Genomic DNA, 12,697 nt, shown 5'->3' with positions numbered 1-12,697 from the left:
TACTCAGGACCTTCGTATTATGAGAAAGACGCACCAACCCCTCTTCCACCGTGAAAGCCCATTGTTTTATCTTTTATTTTTTAAATTGTATTTACTTATTTTTATTGACCAACAAACATACATTTAGGGCTTCACGGTGGAAGAGGGGTTAGTGCGTCTGCCTCACAATACGAAGGTCCTGCAGTCTTGGGTTCAATCCCAGGCTCGGGATCTTTCTGTGTGGAGTTTGCATGTTCTCCCCGTGATTGCGTGGGTTCCCTCCGGGTACTCCGGCTTCCTCCCACCTCCACTAAATTGGCCCTAGTGTGTGAATGTGAGTGTGAATGTTGTCTATCTATCTGTGTTGGCCCTGCGATGAAGTGGCGACTTGTCCAGGGTGTACTCCGCCTTCCGTCCGATTGTAGCTGAGATAGACGCCAGCGCCCCCTGCGACCCCACACCCCCAAAAAAGGGAATAAGCTGTAGAAAATGGATGGATGTAAACATACATTTATAATTCACACAAAAGTCAAGGCACTTTCCACATCTCTCTGTCTAATCCCCCTCTTATCCCCACAATTTCCCCCTCTGTCTTCCTTTTTTTTCTTTCTATCCCCTCCTGCTCCGGCCCGGCTGCACCAAATGATAATATAAATACATTTAATAAAGTCAAATTCAAATAAGGCAACAAGAGAAGTATCCTACACTTTTCTTTTGTAAAGTAAATCTGAACAGCCGATATGGGCATCTACATCAACTGAGAAGCTGGACAGGACAAAAAAAAAAAAAAAGAATATCAAAGATAACATATCAAATCTCAAGGGGATGCATTTGCGCTAACTTGGCCAACCTTACTTATTTACTTCCTTGAACTATGCAAAGTATTTCAATGGTTGGAATCTGCGCTTTTGCATGAAAAATTACTTACTAGTGTTGTCCCGATACCAATATTTTAGTACAGGTACCAAAATAATTTTGATACTTTTCGGTACTTTTCTAAAAAGGGGCAATAAACTTGAGAAAAAAAAAGGAAAGAAAACAAAAGCAAATACAGAGAGTAATAATACTAAAGAATATTTTAAAGAAAAAAATGGTTACCTAAGTCACATTAAATGTTTTTAACAATGATATCAATTTAAGGGCTTTTGTACTTTTAATCATTCTCCAAGATTTGATTGATAAATGTAACCCATTAAGCCAATTAAAAAAATGTAGGCCTTACTTTCATAAATTGACATTTATGTAGACTTTTTTTTTTTTGCCTGCAGCATAATAACGTTGACAAACATTTCTATGTTACAGTCGTTTATAAAAATACCAAATTTGATCTCTTCTACCGGAAAAAGCAAATTATCCCACGTTAGGCACTAAAGTTATTTTATAAGGATTTTTTATTTTTTGTTTTTTTATTGTGTCAATTTGTTTTATTATAATTTTTAAATAAAACTTGGTTCAAAGGTTTCAGTATATGCATAGTTTTTGAACACATATGAGAGACATTAACGTCTTTACCCATTAAGGAAACGACACATCCCAATATTAAACGTATTAAACACATAACTGTTTGAAAAACTAAACTGTTCAATTGTGCACACTGAACATACAGACTGTTATCTTAGGCAAAGCGATCACTCTATACTCGAAGGAGTAATTGTTAAGATTTTTTATTTCTTTTTTTAATGTAAATCTTTATTTATAATGTTCAGCATTTTCAAATAATCATATGAACAAGACAATACAGCGCCAGGGAGTTGTAAACTCAATAAAACAACTGCAATACAATGCAAAACATATATATGTAACAATTTGTAAAGTCACAAGCTCACAGAAGTTCCGTAAATAGTTCAAATTTGGAGCACAGCATCACAGTTTTCACAGCTCTTTGGTTGTTATTACTAAAAAGCGTTTTAAAGTAAAGTTCGGATTCTTTTTAAAAAGGCACAAAAGACAGGGCGGGTATTGAGAAACTTACATTTATGAATATAAAGGCCTACTGAAATGAGATGTTCTTATTTAAACGGGGATAGCAGGTCCATTCTATGTGTCATACTTGATCATTTCGCAATATTGCCATATTTTTGCTGAAAGGATTTAATAGAGAACATCTACGATAGAGTTCGCAACTTTTGGTCGCTAATAAAAAAGCCTTGCCTGTACCGAAAGTAGCAGACGATGTGCACGTGACATCACGGGTTGTGGAGCTCCTCACATCCTCACATTGTTTACAATCATGCCCACCAGCAGCGAGAGCGATTCGGACCGAGAAAGCGACAATTTCCCCATTAATTTGAGCGAGGATGAAAGATTCTTGGATGAGGATAGTGAGAGTGAAGGACTAGAAAAAAAAGACTGTACAGTGGGAGGGATTCAGATATTATTAGACAAATTTACTAGGATAATTCTGGAAAATCCCTTATCTGCTTATTGTGTTACTACTGTTTTAGTGAGATTATATGGTTGTACCTGTACAACCTGACGGTCGGCCCCGCACCTTTCTTCAGCACCAGTCGACGGGTGGTGGCGATGCCCATCTCTGCCCTTTGCAAAAGACCCTCTTCGAAACACGATCTTTCGAAATGATCGCTGCATAATACACTGTACTTTGTGTGTGTGGTCCAATCCAACCGTGTTCGCTTGGCCGCTCTGTTCCATAGTAAAGCTTCACCATCATCTTTCGGGAATGTAAACAACGAAACACCGGCTGTGTTTGTGTTGCTAAAGGCGGCCGCAATACACCGCTTCCCGCCTACAGCTTTCTTCTTTGACGTCTCCATTATTCATTGAACAAATTGCAAAAGATTCAGCAACACAGATGTCCAGAATACTGTGGAATTATGGGATGAAAACAGACGACTTATAGCTGGGAACGGTGCTGGAACAAAATGTCCTCTACAATGCGTGACGCCACGCGCACGCGTCATCACACCGCGACGTTTCAGCAGGATACTTCGGCGCAAAATTTAAAATTGCAATTGAGTAAACTAAACCGACCGTATTGGCATGTGTTGCAATGTTAATATTTCATCATTGATATATAAACTGTCAGACTGCGTGGTCGGTAGTAGTGGGTTTCAGTAGGCCTATAAACTTAGCCAATAGTATAATGTGGTTGCAAAGGTTAAATTCCTTTTCAAATTTTTTCCCATACTGTTTGTATCCATCTTTAAAACAAAGCACAAATTTGTCATGAATATTGTCCAGGATGAAAGGACAGATGCCCCGCCTTAGTGATCGTGTGCTTTCACAAGTCCCAAACAGATGGCAAACAATCTCCGGATGCATCTTACATAAGGTGCATCAAAGTCCTTCTTGTATCTAACCATCAGTCTTTACAGGGTGATAACCATGAATGATATTGAAAAAAGTCTCTTCGACTTTGTTGGAGGGTAAATAAATACCTGTTAGGTAGAGACCCAGCAGATGTCCTTCACAAAATTATTCCAGAGCGCAAAAACATTGGAGACAGACACACGGTCGTTTTGGAATAATCAATCAATCAAAGTTTATTCATGTAGCCCCTTAATCACAAGTGTCTCAAAGGGCTTCACAAGCCACAACAACATCTGCGGCTCAGATCCCACATCAGGGCAAGAAAAAACTCCATCCAAAGGGATACAATGAGAAACCTTGGAGGGAACCATTTATCCTTAAATAGTAAACATACAAGACAAGTTGTCTTTTAGTAGTAAGTAAACAAACAAAGACTCCTGATTAGTCTTCTGACATATGCAGTAACATATTGTGTCATTTATCCTTCTATTTTGTCAAAATGATTAAGGACAGGTGCTAGAAAAGGAATTATTAATCTACTTGTTCATTTACTGTTCATTTACGTTCTCCTTTAAAATGTTCCATCTACACTTCTGTTAAAATGTAATAATCACTTATTCTTCTGTTGTTTGGACACTTTACATTAGTTTTGGATGATACCACAACATTGGGTATCAATCCGATACCAAGTAGTTACAAGATCATACATTGGTCATATTCAAAGTCCTCATGTGTCCAGGGACATATTTCCTGAGTTTATAAACATAATATACATTTTTTTTTAAACGAAAGAAGATGTTGTGATGCCAAAAAATATCGACCTGATGATAGAAATATCGACTAAATTCGCTCCTGTACTTGGTATAATAACAGTGGATGTCAGGTGTAGATCCACCAATGGCGTTTGTTTACATTTTGACGCCGGGGAGCTACGGTATGTAGTGAAGCATGTTTAGCTATTCCTTCACTGAGGAGGCGAGGATTAGTGATTTAGAAGTAGCTAAAACACTGCCGACTGCAGATGGACTTTAGCTGCTAGCTAGTTAGCCATGTCTTAAAGCACCTCTTCCTGAGGGCGTTTTAGTGTTATACTTATGTTGTATACTTACATTTTAGTGTTATACTTCACCTTTAATGTTAGTTTTTAAGCCAAAATGCATCCGTTATCCTTTTTCTGTCAACACACTGTGTCTGCTTGTAAGTACTCTGTGATTGTGCACTGCCGAACGAGCTCTTCTGAAAATATTTTTAAAGAATTCAGTTGTAATAGCATCCACGACTTGTTATTTTTTTTAAGCTATTAATTGATTCCACTACTTCCTTGAGACAGATTTGAAACAGAATTCTTGGTCAGCTGGGCTGATTGATTTGGTTTCAGTTAATCGAAACAGCATCACTTTCACAGTATTGACTATTGTATCGTTTTTTTGTAAAATTGAGAACAATGATTTCCAATCTGTTTTGCATCATCGCAAGCCATATCGTTTATTTTCAGTTGATCAATGCTGTTGTTTTGAGCTTGCGATTTTTCTAAACGAAAGATATACGCAACATTGTGTTCACCTTCCTCTAACCCTTGTTTCCTAGATCTTACAAAGGCTCCTCCTACTTTCGATTGATATATTTTGTCTAATTTATTTTGGCTTTCTAAGAGCCTTTCTTTTTCTTCTGCTGACATATTATCTGGACATATAGAGCAGTGTTTTTCAACCTTTTTTGAGCCAAGGCACATTTTCTTCATTGAAAAAAATCCTGAGGCACACCACTAGCAGAAAACATTAAAAAATGAAACTCAGAAGTCGATACAGACAGTAACAAGTTGTTCTCGCAATTGTTGGATATAAATTCAAACCATAACCAACCATGCATCACTATAGGTCTTGTCTAAACGTAAGTGTACTGCCATGACCTGTCACATCACACCCTGACTTATTTGGAGTTTTTTGGTGTTTTCCTGTGTGTTTTAGTTCTTGCCTTGCGCTTATATTTTGTTGTTGATTGTCATGTCATGTATGGATGTACTTTGTGGACGCTGTCTGCTGCTCCACATTCTGTAAGTCTTTGCTGTTGTCCAGCATTCTGCTTCTGTTCACTTTGCAGCCAGTTCAGTTTTAGTTTCGTTTTGCATAGCCATCCCTAAGCTTCAATGCCTTTTCTTAGGCTGTCTCTTGCTGTCGTCTGCATATTGTGATCACGACAACAAACCATGTTCACTACATCCACAAAGCAATTAGCTACCTGCAGCCACCTACTGATATAGAAGGGTATTACATGGTTACTTTGCCACGCTCTAGACAGCACAGACACTCAACAATGGCACATTATTTGCGGATTATAATTACTGGTTTGCAAAAAATATTATTAACCCAATTAGTTGAAATTACATAATCCCCCACGGCACACCAGACTGTTTCTCACGGCACACTAGTGTGCTGCGGCACAGTGGTTGAAAAACACTGATATAGAGGATAATGCAGTAATGATAGGAATCACATTTTCTTCCTCAGATCGCTTTTTCCTAGCTAGATTACTGCAATATTTTCCAATAAATGTATCTACCTCATATTTAAGGAGTTCCCAATTACTACCATAAATGTTTGGGGTCTTGGTTTTATTCCAAAAAAGTTGTATCAGTTCTTTAGTCCTCATTTTAACTGCTTCATGACATGAAACAGAACTATTAAGTTTCCAGTATGTGTTATTTGGATAATTGTGAAACAAATGTAGAGAGATGTGAATCCGCATAGCCCTATAATGAGTCAAAGGAGTGAAGAGAATTGTAATCGTAACATTCTCTTGCAGTGCGTTAGAAATTAACCTCATGTCTATTTTGATTTTTCTTGAGCCTGACTTATTATATAGACCAGGTCAGCGGTCGGCAACCAAAAATGTTGAAAGAGTCATATTGGACCAAAAATACAAAAAACAAATCTGGAGAGACAAAAAATAAAGATCCGTATACAAGTGTTATAATGAAGACAACACATGACGTAAGTGTCTATTTTAGTTGTAAAAGCCTACTGTCAAAATGACTACGTGTCGCATATTAAAGCAAATCTTCGTTGACAGAAATGTTGAAATGGTACACAAACAACTATGAGAAACGCAGCCAATATTACATCCAGATAATGGGTCATGAGACATGCAACTATAAATTTCATACAAAGCTACCTACAAACGAGGCATAATGATGTAATATGTACATACAGCTAGCCTAAATTGCATGTTAGCATTGATTAGCTTGCAGTCATGCACTGTCCAAATATGCCTGCTTAGCACCCTAACAAGTCAATAACGTCAATAAAGCTCACCTTTGTGCATTCACGTACAGTATAAAACTGTTGGTGGACAAAATGAGACAAAGAGAACAGTGGAAGATTTTACATGTAAACAAACTGTTGAGTCACTGTCCACACTATGGTGAGTTCAAGAATGGCCAAAATCAGTCGGACAAAACAATGTTCAACAAATACTCTCATCAGTAAAGCACACACACAGACATATTAAACGTTCTAACAAATGGGAAGGTGTGTGTCATGTTTGTCCTCAAACAAAAAACATACTAAAACCAAAAAATGATTTCCCCCCACCTTTTTCCATTTTCAATCCTTTTTTAAAAATGCTCCAGGAGGCCACTACGGCAGCGCTAAGGAGACGCATGCGGCTCGACAGCCGCAGGTTGTTGACCCCCGGACCAGGTAAAGGATGTCTTATCAAGATTTTGAAATCTCCAGGCATCAATAAAATCAAGCATTTGCATTAGTAAATTTAAATTTGAGCTGAAACTATTTTGAGAGGCTGGTGGCCATCTATCAAGTGAATTGTCAAGGACAGTGTGGAAATCACCTCCTACACGTATAAAAGCATTTGGAAATTTGGCAAGCCAGTGTAGAATTGTATTTTCCGCCTCACTAAATAAAATATTATTTTCAGGCACCGAGTTGTGTACATAAATGTTACAAACTATGAAGTTAGTTTTCTGAATCTCAAAAACCTGGCAAATATAATGGCCATTTTTTATCACAGTCACCATGATGCCATAAAACCCCTGTAATATTGTTTTTAAGTGTGCCGACTCCACCAGAACGCTGTGATGCATGAGAGCATTATATCTCATTACCCCATTGAGATCTCCAAAACTGTTCATCCTCATTCATACTCTGTGTCTCCTGTGAAAAACATAAATTTGTTTTTCCATCCATCCCTCCATCCATCCATCCATCTTCTTCCGCTTATCCGAGGTCGGGTCGCGGGGGCAGCAGCCTTAGCAGGGAAGCCCAGATTTCCCTCTCCCCAGCCACTTCGTCCAGCTCTTCCCGGGGGATCCCGAGGCGTTCCCAGGCCAGCCGGGAGACATAGTCTTCCCAACGTGTCCTGGGTCTTCCCCATGGCCTCCTACCGGTTGGACGTGCCCTAAACACTTCCCATGGGAGGCGTTCGGGTAGCATCCTGACCAGATGCCCAAACCACTTCATCTGGTTCCTCTCAATGTGGAGGAGCAGCGGCTTTACTTTGAGCTCCTCCTGGAGGGTAGAGCTTCACACCCTATCTCTAAGGGAGAGACCCACCACCCGGCGGAGGAAACTCATTTCAGCCGTTTGCACCCGTGATCTTGTCCTTTCGGTCATGAGCCAAAGCTCATGACCATAGGTGAGGATGGGAACGTAGATCGACCGGTAAATTGAAAGCTTTGCCTTCCGGCTCAGCTCCTTCTTCACCACAACGGATCGATACAGTGTCCGCATTACTGAAGACGCCGCACCGATCCGCCTGTCGAACTCACGACCCACTCTTCACTCACTCGTGAACAAAACTCAGAGGTACTTGAACTCCTCCTCTTGGGGCAGGTTCTCCTCCCCAACCCGGAGATGGCACTCCACCCTTTTCAGGGCGAGAACCATGGACTCGGACTTGTAGGTGCTGATTCTCATCCGGGTCGTTTCACACTCTGCTGCAAACCGATCCAGTGAGAGCTGAAGATCCCGGTCAGATGAAGCCATCAGGACCACATCATCTGCAAAAAGCAAAGACCTAATCCTGCGGTCACCAAACCGGAACCCCTCAACGCCTTGACTCCGCCTAGAAATTCTGTCCATAAAAGTTATGAACAGAATCGGTGACAAAGGACAGCCTTGGCGGAGTCCAACCCTCACTGGAAACGTGTCCGACTTACTGCCGGCGATGCGGACCAAGCTCTGAAACTGATCGTACAGGGAGCGAACTGCCACAATCAAAAAGTCCGATACCCCATACTCTATGAGCGCTCCCCACAGGACTTCCCGAGGGACCTAGTGGACTACATTCTACAAGTCCACAAAGCACATGTAGACTGGTTGGGCAAACTCCCATGCACCCTCAATAACCCTGCCGAGAGTATAGAGCTGGTCCACGACCAGGACGAAAACCACACTGTTCCTCCTGAATCCCAGGTTCGACTATCCAGCGTAGCCTCCTCTCCAGTACACCTGAATAGACCTTACCGGGATGGCTAAATTTGTTTTTGTCGGATATAAATATTTTAGGGCACAAATAAATTTATTATTTTCATCAGAGGGCAGAAGAACCCGCTATGATATCGGAACTAGACCCATGGAATGTATGATCAGACACAGTGGGGCTGACTAAGACGTCAACTCTTAGGTTTGTAAAAGTTACTTTACAAACCTTTTTGTGTTGTACAATTGCCAAACAATCATACGTGTTATCGGTTTATTCCGGCGTCAAAAAGATTTAAATTGACTGAAATGTTTTTTGCTAACCATCTTAGAAGAGAAGAACCTTCAGGATGTACAATATAGTTAGGGAACATCTTTTTGCTATGTTGCACTAACTACAATGGCACTAATAATGATAATAGAACTGTGATCCATCCATCCATTTTTTACCGCTTGTCCCTTTCGGTGTCGCGTAGGGTGCTGGAGCCTAACTCAGCCACACTCGAGCGGTAGGCGGTTTACACCCTGGACAAGTCGCCACCTCCTCGCAGGGCCAACACAGATAGACAGATAACATTCACACACACATTCACACACTATGGGGCCAATTTATTGTTGCCAATCAACCTATCCCCAGGTGCATGTCTTTGGAGGTGGGAGGAAGCCGGAGTACCCGGAGGGAACCCACACAGTCACAGGGAGAACATGCAAACTCCACACAGAAATATTCCGAGCCCGGTGTCACGCCAATTTTGTGCCCAACAAAATAAGTGCTCAGGGGGGTGTGTGCATGCACTCACCTGCGCAGTCCAGTGCGCCGGGCAATTTTTTGGCAGGGCGGTGTCATGGACACACCAACGTGTGTGTAGCGAGGGAGAGACAATCCTAGTAGTGATTTAATGAAATTAATGAACTTAATTAAATGAAATTAAATTAAATTAACTTAATGAAATTAAACAATGGATGTCCGCTACTTTTTTGCAACTCAACGCCAAAAAAACGGAAATGCTGATTATCGGTCCTGCTAGACAGCGACCTCTATTTAATAATACAACTTTAACATTTGATAACCAAACAATTAAACAAGGCGACTCGGTAAAGAATCTGGGTGTTATCTTTGACCCAACTCTCTCCTTTGAGCCACACATTAAAAGCGTTTCTAAAACGGCCTTCTTTCATCTCCGTAATATCGCTAAAATTTGCTCCATTCTGTCCACTAAAGACGCTGAGATCATTATCCATGCGTTTGTTACGTCTCGCCTCGATTACTGTAACGTATTATTTTCGGGTCTCCCCATGTCTAGCATTAAACGATTACAGTTGGTACAAAATGCGGCTGCTAGACTTTTGACAAGAACAAGAAAGTTTGTGGAGGGGATCCGGTCCGATGGCCATGGATGACGTACTGGCTGTCCAGAGTCGGGACCCAGGATGGACAGCTCGTCCAGAGTCGGGACCCAGGATGGACCGCTTGCCTGTGTATCGGCTGGGGACATCCCTGCGCTGCTGATCCGCCTCCGCTTGGGATGGTTTCCTGCTGGCTCCGCTGTGAACGGGACTCTTGCTGCTGTCTTGGATCCGCTTTGGTCTGGACTCTCGCGGCTCTGTTGGATTCATAATGGATTGAACTTTCACGGTATCATGTTAGACCCGCTCGACATCCATTGCTTTCGTCCTCTCCAAGGTTCTCATAGTCATCATTGTCACCGACGTCCCACTGGGTGGGAGTTTTCCTTGCTCTTATGTGGGCCTACCAAGGATGTCGTAGTGGTTTGTGTTGTGGTTTGTGCAGCCCTTTGAGACACTAATGATTTAGGGCTATATAAGCAAACATTGATTGATTGATTGATTTAGCGAGACTGAAGATTTGGTTTGATTTAGGGTTAGGGTTAGGGTTTTTCTTTGGCTAACAATATCAGCAAATCCAAGTTTAACTAATGAGTATACCTCGTATGCACTCTCAATGAGGCCACAGGGGCAATTATTTGGCAAGCCGTCCCATACACACTGTATACAATAGGGTGGGCATATATTTCGCACTTAAGGCCTACTGAAACCCACTACTACCCACCACGCAGTCTGATAGTTTATATATCAATGATGAAATATCAACATTGCAACACATGCCAATACGGCCTTTTTAGTTTACTAAATTACAATTTTAAATTTCCCGGGAGTTTCGTCTTCGAAACGTCGTGTAATGATGACGTGTACGCAAGATGTCACGGGTTTTTAGGAAGTATGAGCGCTGCACACACAGCTAAATGTCGTCTGCTTTAACGGCATAATAATACAGTTTTTTTGGACATTTGTGTTGCTGAATCTTTTGCAATTTGTTCAATTAATATTGGAGAAGTCACAGTAGCAAGATGGAGTTGGGAAGCTTTAGCCTTTAGCCACACAAACACACGATGATTCCTTGTTTAAAATTCCTGGAGGTGAAACTTTACTATGGATCAGAGCGCGGTCAAGAGAACATGGATCCTGACCACATGTCAACCAGCAAGTTTCGGTGAGAAAATTGTGGTTAAAAAGTCAGTTCTTACCAGAGAAAAGCTGAGCTTGTGCCGTCCATAGCTGCCGTCGACTCCCCTGAGACACTGCGCGTCAACACACCCGTGGAGACACCCTTCCGACTATCAGGTAATATTAAACTCACTAAAACACTAGCAACACAATAGAAAGATAAGGGATTTCCCAAAATTATCCTAGTAAATGTGTCTAAAAATATCAGAATCCGTCCCAATGCAATCGCGTTTTTTTTTTTCTAGTCCTCAAACACGAATCTTTCATCCTCGCTCAAATTAATGGGGAAATTGTCGTTTTCTCGGTCCGAATATCTCTTTTTGTTGGAGGCTCCCATTAAAAACAATGTGAATATGTGAGGAGCCATCAAACATGTGACGTCATCGTCTGCGACTTCCGGTAGAGGCAGGGCTTTTCTCTTAGCACCGAAAGTTGCGAACTTTATCGTGGATATTCTCTACTAAATCCTTTCAGCAAAAATATGGCAATATTGCGAAATGATCAAGTATGACACATAGAATGGACCTGCTATCCCCGTTTAAATAAGAAAATCTCATTTCAGTAGGCCTTTAAGGCGCTAAATATGTGCCCCAACATGCTTGGGCACTTATTTCGCTTGACGCCGGGATTGAACCCAGGACTACTTGGGACCTTCGTATTGGCAGACGCACTAACCCCTCTTCCACCGTGCTGCCCTTTTGTTTTTTTTTTTAATTTTTTATGCTCTAGCAATGAAATTATTTTATTTACAATTAATGATTCCTAGATGTTGTGGACATTCAAAAGGAGGGAAGACTGTATAAAAATGTACCGTATTTCCTTGAATTGCAGCCGGGGTGCTAAATATTTTAAAACCTCTTTTCACTCCTGCGCTTACCAAAGGCATGCGGTAAAAGTAATCATGCGCTAATTATTTTAAAACCTTTTCTCACTGACTTACCAAAGGTATGCAGTAAAAATTTGAGTGTGATGTAAGCTTGGACCTTAAATCCTACTGAATAGCTCTGAATCTTCTTCCTTTTATGCGATTTCAAATTACTGGTATTGAATTCAGCCTCCTCCATTTTGAAAATGATGACAGGGGAAGTGTCACTCGTGACGTCACAAGTTTGAGTTTGACCATGTGGTAATTCAAGACAGGCACATACTATATGCCCCGCGGCAATTCAAGGACATATGGTATATCAAATAAAATAACATTAAAATATGTTGTGCAGGGGGGTATGTAGGGGCCTCCAAATGAGATTCGCCCCACTAAAAAGTTAGAGTAGAATGTTTGAATTATGCATACATGCTCCAATTGTGTCGGGTCTGTCTTTAAACAAGCCATTCATGCATGTTTCTGTAAACTATATAGTGTGATCGTCGCAGAATGCGTCGTTCGCCTTTTAAAAAACACAAACGCGACGTGACGTGTCCGCCGCCTGACGTACATTCCTCTGATGATGGGACATGACCACTTGTAATAAAGCGCCAATTGAGCGGCC

This window comes from Nerophis ophidion, linkage group LG08, assembly GCF_033978795.1.
Source record: "Nerophis ophidion isolate RoL-2023_Sa linkage group LG08, RoL_Noph_v1.0, whole genome shotgun sequence".
NCBI classification, from domain to species: Eukaryota; Metazoa; Chordata; class Actinopteri; order Syngnathiformes; family Syngnathidae; genus Nerophis; species Nerophis ophidion.
Note: the sequence above shows the minus strand (reverse complement) of the source record.